The 15,372-nt window shown below is 44.1% G+C and overlaps 1 protein-coding gene across 2 annotated transcripts in view; it reads right to left on the bottom strand.

Annotated features, from left to right (window-relative positions):
• NRG1 (neuregulin 1) overlaps positions 1–15,372 on the bottom strand; it is an 818,450-nt gene that overhangs the window by 784,298 nt on the left and 18,780 nt on the right. The gene's annotated exons all lie outside the window — the stretch shown is intronic.

Here is a 15,372-nt window from a genome sequence, read left to right on the forward strand (position 1 = left end):
TTCCCAAGTTCAAATCTGGCCTCACACCCTTTATCACTTATGTGACCCTGGGCAAGTCACTTCACCCCATCTGCCTCAGTTTCCTCATCTGTAAAAAATGAGCTAGAGAAGGAAATGGCAAGCACAACTATCTTTGCCAAGAAAATCTCAAATAGGGTCACAAAGATTCAGTTGTAGCTGAAATGATTGAACAACAACAACAAAGCAGTAATCCTGATAGCATCGTGTATTATGGTATTACAAATAGTAGTCACCTCTTTAAAATAGTTGCAGGATGAATGAATGTATGAAATATTTATTGAGCACTACAATGGTCATGGAACTTGGCTGGGTACTAAATGTGAATATATCATCTTCCAAACAAGACCATATACTTTAGGATGGCAGGGACAATGTCTGATATGATTTCTGTGCCCCACAGTGTTTGGACCTTATAAGTCATTTGGAACAACCCACTCATTTTATGGAGGAGCTAAGAGGCCCAGAGAGGTGACTTGTCAAAGTGCGTGGTAGAGGTGGGATTAGAACCCAGGCAAACCCAGTGCTTTTTACAAGACAGTAGGTGTTGGGTAAGTCTTCACTGCTAAGTTGGATGCCATGTCGGCAGCCCCACCCTGATGGCCTTGGCCAAATGTAGAAGAGCAGCTCCTCCTCAAGCAAGCACTGTTGTACATCGGCTCCTTTGTGTGACTTAAGAAGGTCACAGGCCATCAGAAGGAGAAACAGTTTGACTCAGTCATTGGGGAAATCCCTGGGGTTAGGTGAGGAAGAAACACATAATTCTCACCAGGAACAGGAGGCAGCAAAACTAGAAATGGGCGGAAAAGAGGTATAAACAAAGGCCAAGCCAGTCTGTTAACAAGAGGATTCACTGACACCCAAAGGAGCTAAAAGGGATGGGTGATGTGGTTAACTAGCAGTATTTCCAAAGATTGTCTGAAGCTCTAATTCCTCTGGCGGAGGGGATTCCTGGCAAAAAGACTCTTTCAAGCAGGTCAGATGCAGGAAGCCAAAGAGAGGTGTTGCAAAAATCAGGAGTACTTTGTCCAAACTCAAGTTGCTTTTAAAAGCCCTGCCCCACCTAAATCTGACACCCTGCCTGCATACTTCACAGTAGGAGGTGGGAGGGGGGGAACCATTCTCTCCTGCTGGCCCAACCATCTCTGGAAAATTACATTCCCATCCAGCCCATTTCTCTTCCATGCATTCTTCACCCAGCTCTACACATTAGAAACCATCCTTGCCAACCCGTAGGGATTCATCTATACCAGGCATATTACTCATCTTGGGCTTGGCTGATTGTTCTCCCTTCTCTCCATAATCTCAGAATCACAGGATCTTAGAGTTGGCAAAGACATCACAAACCAACGAGTCAAACCCATACCTGAATCGCACAGAACTCCACGATGTCTCAAACAAGTGTTCATCCAGTCCTCACCTCCAGTGTTGGAATGCTCACTACCTCCCAAGACACCCCCTACTGAAGGACACTTTTCCTTATATTGAGCTGGCATCATCCTCCACACAAAGTTTACCCACCACTCCTAGTCTTTCCTCTCAAGTTAAGTGAAAAAATCTGCCCTCTTCCCCACAACAATCCTTCCAACACTTGAAGATAGTTCTAATGCCCTCACAAATGCACACTTTTCCCCAGGCAAAATATTCACAGTTCTTTCAACTAATCCTCAAGACATGGACTCAAGACCCTTCCCTATCCTGGTTGCTTAACAAACTGTCCTTCCTAAAATGTGATGCCCAGAACCAAACACAGCAGGCCATGTGTGGTCTGAGTAGGGCAGAGTCTCACCTAGGTCCCACTCGATGCAGTCAAACAGCACATTAGCATTTTTCCACTCACTGCTGGCTCTCACTAAGCTTTCACGGTTGCCAACTGCCTCAGCAAGTAGGTCTGTAGTACCCCAACTGGGTGCCTCCAATTATCTCAAAGGATGTTGTGAAATCCCCAAAATATTTTCAAAGCACAATTAATTTTAGACTTCTTAACTATTAAAATGTAAGTGTGTGCTATATTTGCAATTTAAAAGCCTGCCTTTTGGAGGGTTATGGGGAAAGGGCTAGAATAAATTGAGATAAACAATAGGCTGTCACTCAACTCCAAACACTTTGGAAATCAATGGTCTAGACTGTCAGTCAATGAGACAAGAGAAAATCTTCCTTGTCTAGTGAGCACCAAACCTTTGCTTTTGTTATTGTGGTTGTCAGCATCCCTTGTTTTTGTATCACCTCCATTTCCAAATATACATCTCCCCACAACCCCCACTTCATAAAATAGAACAAAAAGCCAAAAGTCATTCGGCAACCAAATCTAACAGTTTCTGCAATGTTCCATACCCAGAATTTCCTGACCCTAAGCATGACCTCTGCAAAGGTGGGAGGAAGGTATATTCTCTCATCTCCTCTTTGGGATCAAGCTTGGTCACAATAAGGGATAAGGCAGAGGGACTGAATTTGTGATTTCATTGACATTCAGAACACCCCAATGAGAAAGCTCCCCCTGCCAATGCAGGAGGCAGTTTCTAACCTTGGAGCTTCCCCAAACCACTAAGAAGTAACTCTCCCAGGGTCCTTCAGCCAGTGCCTTTCAGAAGTGAAACTGGAGCCCATGTCTTCCAGTTACAAGACCAGATATCCATTATGGCATGCAACCCTTTTTTCTCCCTGCTGGTCATCATAACCACACAAAATTCAGTTTTGTTTAGACTCATCTACATTGTTATAGTCCTCTATTTTGGCTTCCTGGTTCTGATCATATCACTCTTTGTTATGTCATGTAAATCTTCCAATGTTTCTCTATATTCATCATTTCTTATAGCATAGCAGTGGCATTATATTCATGCATCCCAACTCATTCTGCCATTTCCTAATTAATGGACATCAACTTTTTAACAGGTCTTTTGATACCATAAAAAAGCCACTATAAATACTTTAGGGTGGCTAGGTGGTACAGTAAATAGGGTACCAAAGCTTGAGTCAAGAAGACTCATCTTCCCAAGTTCAAATCTAGCCTCAGACACTTACTAGTTCTATGACCCTGGGCAAATCACTTAATCCTGTTTGCCTCAGTTTCCTCATCTGTAAAATGAGCTCGAGAAGGATATGGCCAACCACTCCAGTATCTTTGCCAAGAAAACCCCAAATGGTGTTGCAAAGAATTGAACATGACTGAAACTACTGAACAACAACAACAACGAATACTTTGCTATAACAAGGAGTAGGCATTCCTTTTCTTCTGTGATTGGCAGCAGGGAGGGAGAAAAGACAGAGGTTGGCTGATGATACTGAGAAATTTTGAGAAATGGAATATAGCTCTAGAGCTGAAACTCTCACTGGGGATCTGTCTCTATCCAAAATGAGTCATACCCACAACCTAATGGGATTACCCCAAATAGCCCCATTTTTTTTCTGGGCTTTCTCTCACTGTCTGGCTCATTTCCCCCTCAACCTACCTTCACAGGAGGATATTATAATTTTTCCAGAGGAAGGGTGGCTTCTACAACTCACTATTTGCAGGGTCTAAGGGAAAAGTCCTGTAGGTTACTTGAGCCCCAACCAATGTATTTCTCATTAGTAAAAGAGTCAAATAACCTTAACTAAAACATTTACTGAAAATGCAAAGCAAACACATAAGGCGTACATAACATTCTATTAATATACTTGAATCACACTCTTCTACCAAAGGGAAGGATGGATACCTATATAAACTCAAAGGCGGGTAAGGAAATACATGTAGCCAGGGCAACTTAAAACTCTGTAACTGTAAACTTGGATATTTTCTTTCTACTTTTCTTCTAATATCCAGTCCCTATGCTCTAGTTATTTCCTTGCCTATCACCTGGCCAATCTGTAGCAACTTCTGCCTTGTCTCCCCCACATTCCTGATTCATGAATGACTCTCCTAGATGAACATTCCAGAAAATCCATAGCCATGCTTTATATGTTACTCAATTCTCTCCAGACTTCTCCCTACAAATCACCTTTCCCCTACACAGATACCCTTTCCCAGCACCCCAACCCCCATAAAAACAAGTTTCGGAACTATGAAGCATGATCACTTCAACTCTGCCACTTTTCTTGGATGGAGTTTGTGAATCTACTCTCCTATTATCCCATTCATCATTTCTGTAACTTTCTGGACCAAAGTGTCCCTCCCTGGCCACTACTCCCCTCTGTGTGCCAGCTCTCTCATTAGAATATAATGGAGGGGGCAGCTAGGTGACTCAGTGGATAAAGCACTGGACCTGGCTTCAAGAGGACCTGAGTTCAAATCCAGCCTCAGTCACTTGATACTTACCAGCTGTGTGACCTTGGGCAAATCACTTAAGCCTCATTGCCCCACCCCCAAAAAAAGAATATAATGGAAAAGAGAGAGACCCTCTTTGTTTTGTATCTCTTACCACAGTTCTTGGCACATAGTAAGTATGTAACCAATAACTTTTCATTCACTCACTTATTTATCCATCCATCCATTCATTCATTCTGACTCAGGAGCTGTCCGAAAAAGTTCCTTGAAGGGCTTGGCTTTCAGTGCTAAGTTAAACTGAGCATAACATCTCAGGTGGAAGAAGATGATCCATGGGGCTGACTTTCTGACGTTCGGATTCCTAGTCATTCTTCTGTGCCATTAGCTGTGCTTGATCCTTGAATGAAACTGTAGTTTCCATCACTCCTACCTTTGGACTTAGCTGATACCTTCAGCTAAATTAATAATGTTATGCTCTTTTAGGAAAGGATAATGACTTTTCCCCCTAAGGTTAACAACTCTACTCCCTTGGCATTCTCTTCCTCTCTGCAGCAGATGCCAGTAAAGACCTTCAGCCTCTCTTTGGTCAGCCCAATTTGTCTAGTAAGAAGTGCCAGTGTGGCCCTGGGCAAGTAAATTAACCCTCATTGCCCCACCCAAAAAAAAGTGCCAGTTCACATACATACACAGAATTATGGCTTTTCTTTGACACAGCTCTGAAATTTGTTCTTTTACCTCTCTAGCTTTCCAATTCCTTCCTGCAAGATACCTCACCTGTAAATGTTCATCTCCTCTCACTAAGCCATAATCAGGTAAAATATAGTACAATTGTCCCATCATAATGAAACAATTCTGTTTGTAGGTGTTTCTATGTTCTCAGTTACTAACCTCAATGTTCTGTGGTTTTTCACAAGCAAATAACTCTTGGATGCACAGCACCAAAGTAGATTTCTCCTATTTTCAGTCCAAAGTTCTACAGCTGGTAATCTGCAAATGAGCAATTGATATCTCAGAATATTGAAACAAACACCTCAGCAACCTCTTGCCAAGAATACCAAGACAGACTTAAGCCACATACAAGTAAACTCTCAAGGATCACCCTCCCCTTACAAGAATAAAGAGGCTGAAAATATTTAAGAAATTTCCTAAAAGTACATTTCTCATCATGTCTCTAGAAGCTCTAGTGGTTCCCTATTAACTCAAGGATCAGGGGTGTGCAACCTGACCCCCAAAGTCTTCCTACCATGACTTGAATTTATTCCCTCCTCACTTTCATCTTAAAATCCTTCATTTCCTTAAAGTCTCAGTTTCATGTCACCTCCTGGTTTTTCCCAATTCCCACAGATACCAATGCCTCCTCTACCCCCCCCCAAAAAAAATACCATTTATCTAATAACTATATGCCCCAAAATGCCCTCCTTGAGGGCAGAGACAGTATCTCTTATATTCATATCTCTAGCACCTGGCATGGAGCCCAGCACTTAATAAATACTTGTTACCCAATTATAGGGCCTTCCTTTTGTCTTTGATGTCCTAGGTGTACACACTTCATGGTGAGGTTGGGTATCAGCATCTTAGCATAATTCCATATTTCTTTTCAGGGCAGATGAACAAATTCACAGTTGCATCAATAGAATTTTTTTTAAGTGACTTGCCTAGGCTCACACAGCTAATAAGTGTTAAGTGTCTAAGGCCAGATTTGAACTCAGGTCTTCCTGACTCCAGGGACAGTGCTTTATCCACTGCGCCACCTAGCTGCCCCTGAATCAATAGAACTTATAGGATCATGGATTTAGAGCTGAAAAGAACTTCACAGACCAATCTCCTCATTTTACAGATAAGGAAACTGAGGCACAGAATAATTAAGTGACTTTCTCAGCTCATCTATCTAGCAAGAGTCTGGAATGGCATTTGATCCCAGGGCTTCCAGAATCCAAGTCCAATGCTCTAGGCACTACTCCACACTGCCTCTCTGTGTGTGCCTCAGACCTTTACAATTAAGCATATATTTGCGAGGGGAAATGTTCCTAATTAATGGTAGGAGCATGTCACTGATGATCTTCTCAGGTTTCCATTGTTCTGTCAAGAGAAAGAAATCTTGGGCAAAACATGTCTGCTGCAGCAGTTGCATAAATGCCACTTTATCTGTCACAAAAGGAAACAGAAATAGGAAAACACATTGAACAAGTGGGGTTATTAAATTCATTTCATTCAGCAAATCCATTTCATTTGGCTATTGATTTTTTTATAGCTCTGGTTGGCATATCCCTTAAATAGCCTTCTTTGGATCTATTGACTTAAGAAACTTTGAAGCCACCTAAGTGATCTCTCTCTCTATATATATATATGTATGTGTGTGTGTGTGTGTGTGTGTGTGTGTGTATTTTTTTCCCCAGTAGAATGAAGGTTCTTTGGAGCTTCTTCTGTTTCTCATTTGTCTTTTTTTTTTTTTTTTGGTGAGGCAATTGGGGTTAAGTGACTTGCCCAGGGTCACACAGCTAGTAAGTGTTAAGTGTCTGAGGCCAGATTTGAACTCAGGTCCTCCTGACTCCAGAGCCGATGTTCTATCCACTGAGCCATCTTGCTGCCCCTCTCATTTGTCTTTTGTCTGACTACCTTGTTTCTTTTTTCCTCTTTCCCTCCCTCCCTTCCCTCCTTCCTTCCTTTCTCCCTTCCTCCCTTTTTCCTTCCCCTCCCCCTTACCCCTCCTCTCCCACCATCCTGTACATATGTAGGCATCCCAGGCATCTACATACATACCACACATATACTATCCTATTTTTGTTATATGTGTATATTATTTGTATGCATGTATACCTATGATTTAAATACTCTTTTAAATCCATATTAAAGACATTTAAATCCCTATCCTGGGGGCAGGGGGCAGGAATTATACCTTATGCCACCTTTTTCTCCCTTGCTGATTTGGTGCTTAATACAAGTTTTAAGCTCGATACAGGAGCTGGCTACCTTTTGGTCAAGTTTTCTGCTCCTTGGGAAATCACCCACCAGGCTGGGGTGGTACCAAAGGCCTTTCCTGGGGATTTTGTGCATTTGTGTAGGGGAGGAGCAGGATCAGAAAGGCTCATCTCTCCCTATCTAATACAATCTTCTTGTATCCTTTGTTTAACTGAGTCTTCACTCAGAAAACACTGTCAATGTTTCTTACGTTACTCCAGTGCCTTCCCAGCCAGGGCACTTGGAGCTCAGTGAGGTCTACCCTAAGAGAGCTTAGCAGGTCAAGGCCCTTTCCAAAAGTGCTTCTTCTCTCAAAGGAGATGTATGTATATGTATAGAGATATATAGATATAACCTATATCAGATTACCTGCTGTCTAGGGGAGGGGGGAGGGAGGGGAGGGAGGGAGAAAAATCTGAAATTGTAAAGCTTGTATAAACAAAAGTTGAGAACTATCTTTACATGTAACGGAAAAAATAAAATACCTTATATGTAAAAAAAAAAAAAAAGAAGGAGATGGTCTTACCCCTAATCCAATTCAACAAGCTTTTGTTAAATATCACCAGTATTGTTGTTCAGTCAGTTTTTAAGTCATGTCCAACTCTTCATGACACTATTTGGGTAAAGATGGTGGAGGACTTTGCCATTTCCTTCTCCAACTCATTTTACAGATGAGGAAACTGAGGCAAACAGGGTGGAGTGGCTTGCCCAGGAGCATACAGCCAGTAAGTGTCTGAGGCTAGATTTGAACTTAGATCTTTCTGACTCCAGGTCCTATCCACTGCAGCTAGGGGAACACCTTAAATAACACCCTAGGCCAGACCAAAGAGGACATGCAGTGTAGTGGATAGAAAATTGTCCTCCAGCTATAAAGAACTGGATTCAAGTCCTACTGCTGGGGCATACTGGCTGGAAGTCCCAGAGAACACATTGAAATGATCAGTGCCTTCAGCAGTTCTCCGAAATGAGATTGGAGGCAGAGCCAGGGCTGACCTACTTTGGTAGAGGGAATTCCTCAATGGGAACTCCCTATACTGACGAAATCTCACAGGCCCAGTCAGAGAGAGAGAGAGAGAGAGAGAGAGAGAGAGAGAGAGAGGAAGAGGGATGGAGGGAGAGGGGGAGGGGAGGGGGAGGAGGAAGGGGAGAGGGAAAGAGAGACACAGAGAGAGAGGATGATGGGAGAGAAGGGGGAGGGGAAAGAAAAAAGGAAGAAGGAAGAAAGGAAGGGAGGGAAGGAGGAAAAAAGAAAGAAGGTAGTCTGGCAAAAGAGAAATAGAAGAAGCTCTCAAAGGACCTTCACTCTACTGGGGCCAACTAGCATGTGTCCAGATAAGCCAACACCAAACCAAGACCAAATAAATACAGGGCGATTCCTGAGAGCAAAGGATCTCACAGTTTGGGGGATGAGGGATGTTAGAAGACATTTGATGTTATCTCGAAGGCACCAGTTCCGTTGGGCCTGGAGTGAAGCTAGCGAATGGAGGAGGCAGAAGTAAGGAAGTAGCCACTGTAGACAAAACAAAGGCATATGAGGCAGGAGGTGGAACGTCTCTAGGAATGCTTATGACTGAGCACTGTTAAATAAATAGATAGATAGATAGACAGATAAATAGATAAATAAATAAATCTTAAAAAATAGTGAGCCAGGGCAGCTAGGTTGCGCAGTGGATAAACACCCACCCTGGATTCAGGAGGACATGAATTCAAATCCAGCCTCAGACATTTGACACTTGCTAGCTGTGTGACTCTGGGCAAGTCACTTAACCCCCATTGCCCTGCAAAAAAAAAAAAAATAGTGAGCCACCCAGAAGTCAACACAAGTGGGCCAGTTAAATTCAGTCCAGCAAGTGTTCATAGAATAATAGGCATAGGTTCATTTTCCTGAGACTCCGGGGACCTCTATAACCTTCTAGGGAGGTGAGACAGCTACAAAATAATGCATACCAGCCACAAGAAGGCACAAAGCAGAGCACAAGAGAAGAAATCCAGGGGTGTGGTTGAGGAATCAGGAACTGAGAGCAGACAACAAAGAGGGGAATTTGGTCCAGTTCAGTCAACATGTATTTTAGTGTCCCTGAATCCAAAGACCTTTCTCTTCTGGGCACTGAGAAACCTCAGCCTTCAGGTAAATAGAGGCCCTGTTCTCACGGAGCACACAAGCCAGTGAGAGAACAGGGTCCACTCTCAAGTAAGCACAGGCAGGGAAAGGGAGGCACTGAATGGTGTGGTACTTTCATCAGATGATCAGCGTGGCTAGACAGTGTGGACAAGGAGGAGGGTATGGAAGCCATGCAAATGGCAGTCAAACGGCAATGGGGAGGGCAGTCAATGCATTGGGGAAGATCTTCCCTAAAGGAAAGAGGAATGGGGTGGGGAGGTTGGAGGCTGGATCAGGATCCAAGTAAGCAGAAACCCAAGGCCAAGCTGGGTCACAATTGGCTCAGGAGGTGAGACCTTTATCACTCAATATGCCTCCTCTGCAGCCCTGGGGAGAGGCCGGTTATCCATCTTTATTGGCTCTAATGGGGTCCCAACTTCCTCAAAGGGTTAATGAGTGATAGGACCGGGAGTAGGGGCAGATAAGGTTTGAAAAGTAGGATACTATCAGACTATAGGGAGGGGGCCTCGAATGCCAAACTAAAGAGTTTAGACATTATAGAAAAGGCAATAGGGAACTGCTCGAGATCTCTGCTCTGAAGAGTACCCTGACTGGAACTATGATTCAGAAGGATTCAATGAATCAAAGTTTCAAGGATCCCTAGGGACCATCTAGGCCAGCCTAACCAAGAACCACCCTTCATAGCCTACCTGCAAAGTGAACACTTGTTATTCACTCATGTCCAACTCCTCATGACCCCATTTGGGGTTTTCCTAGCAAAGATACTGCAATGGTTTGCAGCTCATTTTACATATGAGGAAACTGAGGCAAACAGGGTTATGTGACTTGCCCAGGTTGCCACAGCTAGTATCTATGGCCATATTTGAACTCAGGTCTTCTTGACTCCAGGCACCACCTAGCCTCTGCTTCTAAAGACTTCTGGTTAAGGGAAACTCACTACCTCCCAAAGCAGCCTGTCCTGCTTTGGGAGACTTCAGGGACTCATTAGTCCCAGATGCTTTTGATATACCTGGGGTGGGGCAAGAGGCTGATAAGAAATTGGAGGCAGTTCTCACCCTGGACAGAGAGCACAACTGACCCCCAGGGAAAATATTTGGAGATGTTCCCACAAATACCCAGGGCCCAAGTTGTTGGGGTGTCTTAGTTTGGGGTCTAAGTTATCTTAATTCATCTAGAAAGGGTCCCTGGGCTAAGCTTCAGAATCTCCTTCTCCAGGGATTAAGACAGATATGAAAGTGGGCATATCTGAGAATGGCTGGAAATTCCTTGGAGCTTCTAAAGTAATGACTGGGAACTAAATAGATTAATAAGGAATTTAGAAGGAATTTTTCATTACAAATCCCTACAAGTATATTTTTTCTGATCTGAACTTTAAGGATCTTTTCAGGCAACCAAAGAAACATAGGCAAGGGTTTTTTCTTTTGTTTTGTTTGTAGCCTAGAGGATTGGCAAGAGAAATTAGAGTCAGGAGAGACTTGCATGAAAAGCTTACCTCTGGCACTCACCAGCAGAGTGATCTTGTCCAAGTTATTTCCCCTCCTCTGAGTCAGTTTCCCTATCTGGAAAGTGGGGATAAATAAAACCTGTGGTACCTCTCTCAATGGTAATCAAGAGACATTTTGTAACCCTTCAAGTACTATAGAAATGGCAGGTGGAAGTATTCTTCACATAAAGGTGAGATCACACTGAGAACAGGAATTCTCATTCTTTTCCCATTTGGGAAGCCATAATGGTTAAAATGAATTGATAATTGATGCATCCAATCAAAGGAAGAGATCAAAGGGGCAGTCCTTCTGATGAGGGCTATTACTGAAAATGATGTGAAAACAATTATAAATGTGCTTAGTAAAAGAAATGATGACCAGATAATGAGTGGGAAGCAATTGGGCCACTAGAAGCCCCACCCCAGGAGCTAAGGGAGAACCTTCCCACATGAAGCACATCAGAGGTCAGTCCTCTGCTTCATTTGATCAAGAAAAAAATGCATTTCCACAAAGCGATGTTATGAGCCTCTGTCTTCACTAGTCATCTTCTTCCCCAAAAAATAGAGAAAAGCAGCCACTTCCCCATTTAGTGTCTCTCTCAGGAGCCAGTGGTACCTGCAGTGAAAGAGTCTACTCTGATTTAAAATGCTGTGGTTGTGTCTCCAGTTGAAGATGCAAACCCAGAGTGACAGGGAATGAGTCTCCCTGTCAGTTCCAGTTTCCTGCAACAAGAGATTCCTGTGTAACCCTTGGCTCAGAGCTGGAGTTCTGAGCTCCCAAGGACCAGGTTCAACCTTTGGGAGTCTCCTTTATCACACTCTTTGTTTCACTTTGCACTCACCAGGGCTTCCTTGGGTGTATCAGTATCTGGCTTATCCCATCCCTCCACCCCCACTCATACTTTCCCTAGGGAACATTGAAATTTGACTCCAGTAGTTTGAAAGCCCTCAGGTCTTATGCAAGCACTCAGGCTAACAAAGCATTCAACTAATACAGGCTTTTTTTTTTTTTTTGTAAAATGTCAAGACAGCTCAGCTGGGCTTAGGGTTCCCTAAAAACAAATAAATTCTGCCTGACCAGTAATAGTGCCCTCAGGGGGACTCTCTTACTTCCCTAGCTAGGGAGTCAAAGACCTTCAGGTGGAAAAGCCCTGAAGTAGCTAGGCTGTGTGGTGAGGTCCAGAGTCTGAGTTCAAATCCTGCCTCAGCTACTTACAAACTGTGTGACCCTGAGTAAGTGATTTAACTTCTGTCAGCCTCAGTTTCCTTATCTGTAAAAAGGGGCTAATAATGGCACCTCTCTCCCAAGCTTGTTGTGAGGATCTTACATAAATATGCACATATACACATGTATATATGCCTGCATTACATATATACCTGCATTACATATATATGTGTATATATATTGCATAATACATTTTGTGTATATGTGTGTATACATATATACGTATATATGTAATATATTCTATTTGCAAACCTTAAAGCACTACATGTAAATGCTAGTTATTATAATGATGACTAGGAGCATTACCTTGGATTGGGCCTCATCCTGGGGCAGGGACCTGGTTGGAGCACCATGTCGAGGTTCCCTGCTAGGCTAATCCTCTTCCCCCTTCATATTTACATCTTGCAGTGGCTCTTTCTCTCCCTTCCCTGTCTCTGTGTGACTAGGGCTTCTGCTGCACCTGTTGGCCTGCATCTTCCTGGAGCTCGCTCACTTGCTCTCTCACTTTCTGTCTCTCTCTGTCTCTTTCTGCCTCTCTCTCTGTCTCTCTGTCTCTCTCTGTCACTCTCTGTCTCTCCCTTTATCTGTCTCTCTCTCTCTCATTCTCTCTCTGTCTCTTTCTTTGTCTCTCTCTGTCTGTCTCTCTCCAGAACCAGATCCCTCTCTCCTAGGAGGTGATGTGGCCTCATGCATCCACAGGTTCCTCTGTGAAGTATCACACCCATGTCTGTGTGTAACTCTATTCCACCTATCTCTGACCCCAGCCTCCCTTTTAAGGGTGAAGCTTAAGCTCTGGGGTGAGCTGGTCATGAATTCCAGTCAGTGCCAGGACAAAGGTTCCTCCACTGAGGAACAAGGGATTTCAGGATTTACAGATGGACTCCCCTCAAGCCATCCACAGAGACACCAGCTAAAAGCTGCAATTGCTGCAAACCTAAAAAGCAAATATAGAAGACCATCCAGTCTTAGGTGGCTTCCATTCCACCCCCCTCCTTGAGCTCTGCTGAATCACCTCCCTTTGAATTCCTACAGTGCCCCTAAGAACATGCTGCGTCCCAGAGGGGAAGTGATGATATGGTAGAAAGAACAATTGATTTCAAGATTTCCTGGCGATTCCATAGGACCTTGGACAATTCCCTGTGCCTATACAGTCAGTTTCCTTATCTAGAAAACGGGGATATATATCCCACTATATTCCTCCTAGCTCTATGCCCATCCCACTATATTTCTCCTGGCTCTGTGCCCATCCCACTACATTCCTCCTAGCTCTATACCCATCACACTCTATTTCTCCTGGCTCTGTTCCCATCCCACTACATTCCTGTGCAACCCTTGGCTACACTAGCTCTATGCCCATTCCACCATAGACCTCTATGGTGAGGAAGGGGCTTTGTAAACCTTCCAAAGCTCTGTAAAAACAAGAGCTATTATAAGGAAAGGCTGCCTCATCCTGTAGTCACTGAAATTAGTGTCATGTGATGCCAATGAGCTCATGAGCTCTGACAGCCCAAGGATGCCATCCTCCACAGCCTGGCATCCTTCCTGGCATCATGGAGCCATCCTGCATGGCAGGCCCTGGATTACTTGTTCCTTTGTACCTTCCCATCTAAAGCATCCACTCAGAAGATGTATTATTCTTCCAGAGACAGGCTCTGGGCAGGAAATGGCCCTAGCGAAAAGAAGAGGTACCTTCAAGGGGGACCCAACTCTCATCTCCCTCAACTCCCCCCAAAAGCTGATTCTTAGTAGAGCAAGTCTGTGCTTGGATTGTCTGCATGGAGCCTGGGCAAGATGGGAGGGAAATCACCCTAGAGCATCCCAACAGCCAGCCACCTGGTCCCCAAACCCCAGCAATGCTACCGAAGTCTGTCAGACTGTCTTTAATCTCCATGTGCCAAAAGGTTCCCTCTGAGTCATTCTGGGAACACAGCCATCTCAGCTCAAGGACAGTCACTGTTCATGAAATCCCCTCCCTGAGGAGGAGAAATGGGTAATTAGCTTGGAAAGGGAGGCTGGAGCCAGACCACAAGCAAAGGAGCCTGGGTTTTATTCTAGCAGCACTAAATAGAGAGCCACCGAAGCTTTGTGGGCAGGGGGTATGATCAGGGCACTGGAAGAAGTGGTAAGATCACTGCCTTGGCATTGGTGAGGAGGCTGAATCAGACAAAGACTGGAGGCAGGGAGGCCAAGAGGAAAGTCAATGGAATGATCTGGGTGAGGAATGAAAGGGGCCAGTAAGAGGGTGGCTGTGGTGTAAGCAGAAAGGAAGGGACATACGTGAAGGTAAGAGCACCGATCATGGATTGCAGTGGACAGAGGGAGGAGGCCCAAAGACCCCTTAGAGAATGTTTAGCTTTGCTCAGGTGCCTGATATTAAGGGTGCCACAGTGGTGGCAGAGGAATAAGGAGGGGCCCTGCCCAGAGCACAGCTGAAAAGGCAAGAGCGTACCCTGCCCGATGCCCACTTACTGAATGCTTGTTGACTGACTGATGGATAGATACCTGGTGTTCATTTCATTAAGAACAGTTTAGTGGCCAGTATTGCCCTCCCCATCCCAGTTCTTCTGCTGCCCACAGCACAGGAAGGAGAAAGCGGAGTCATACATTATCTGGATGGCACAAGTGATTGGGTAGCCTAAACTTAGGAAACTTCAATACACCCCCCCCCGAAAGAAACCCATTTTAAGGTATTTTCATGGTATGGACATGGTGTACTGGATTTAAGTGCTGGACTTGATGTCAGGAAGATCTGAGTTCAAATCTTGCCTCACATCTTACTAGCTCTGTGACCCCAGGCAAGTCACTTAACCTCTCTGAGAGTGTTTTCCTCCCTAGTAGAAATAGCCAGACTGAGCATTTATATAGTGAAGTACGGTTCCAAAAGTTCTTCACATGTATTACCTCATTTAATACACAACAACCCTGGGGGGTGCTATTATTATTCCCATTTTACAGATGAGGAAACTGAGACTGAGTTAGGTTAGGTGACTCACCCAGGGTTGATATTGTTCAGTCATTTTAAGTCATGTCCACCTCTTCATAACCCCCTTTTGGGGAAGAGGAGGGTCTTGGCAAAGATGCTGGAGTGGTTTGCCATTTCCTTCTCCAGCTTATTTCACAGATGAGGAAACTGAGGCTAACAGGGTTAAGGGACTTGCCCAGGGTCACACAGCTACTATGTGCCTGAGGCTGGATTTGAACTCAGGTCTTCCTAACTCTAAGTCCAATACTTTCCTATCCTAACTCACAGGGTTGTTGTTGAGAATCAACTGAGAGGAGATGCACACATAAACATGCAATGATGTACAAACCACTTAACTATT

This window comes from Dromiciops gliroides, chromosome 6, assembly GCF_019393635.1.
Source record: "Dromiciops gliroides isolate mDroGli1 chromosome 6, mDroGli1.pri, whole genome shotgun sequence".
In the NCBI taxonomy this organism is placed as follows: domain Eukaryota; kingdom Metazoa; phylum Chordata; class Mammalia; order Microbiotheria; family Microbiotheriidae; genus Dromiciops; species Dromiciops gliroides.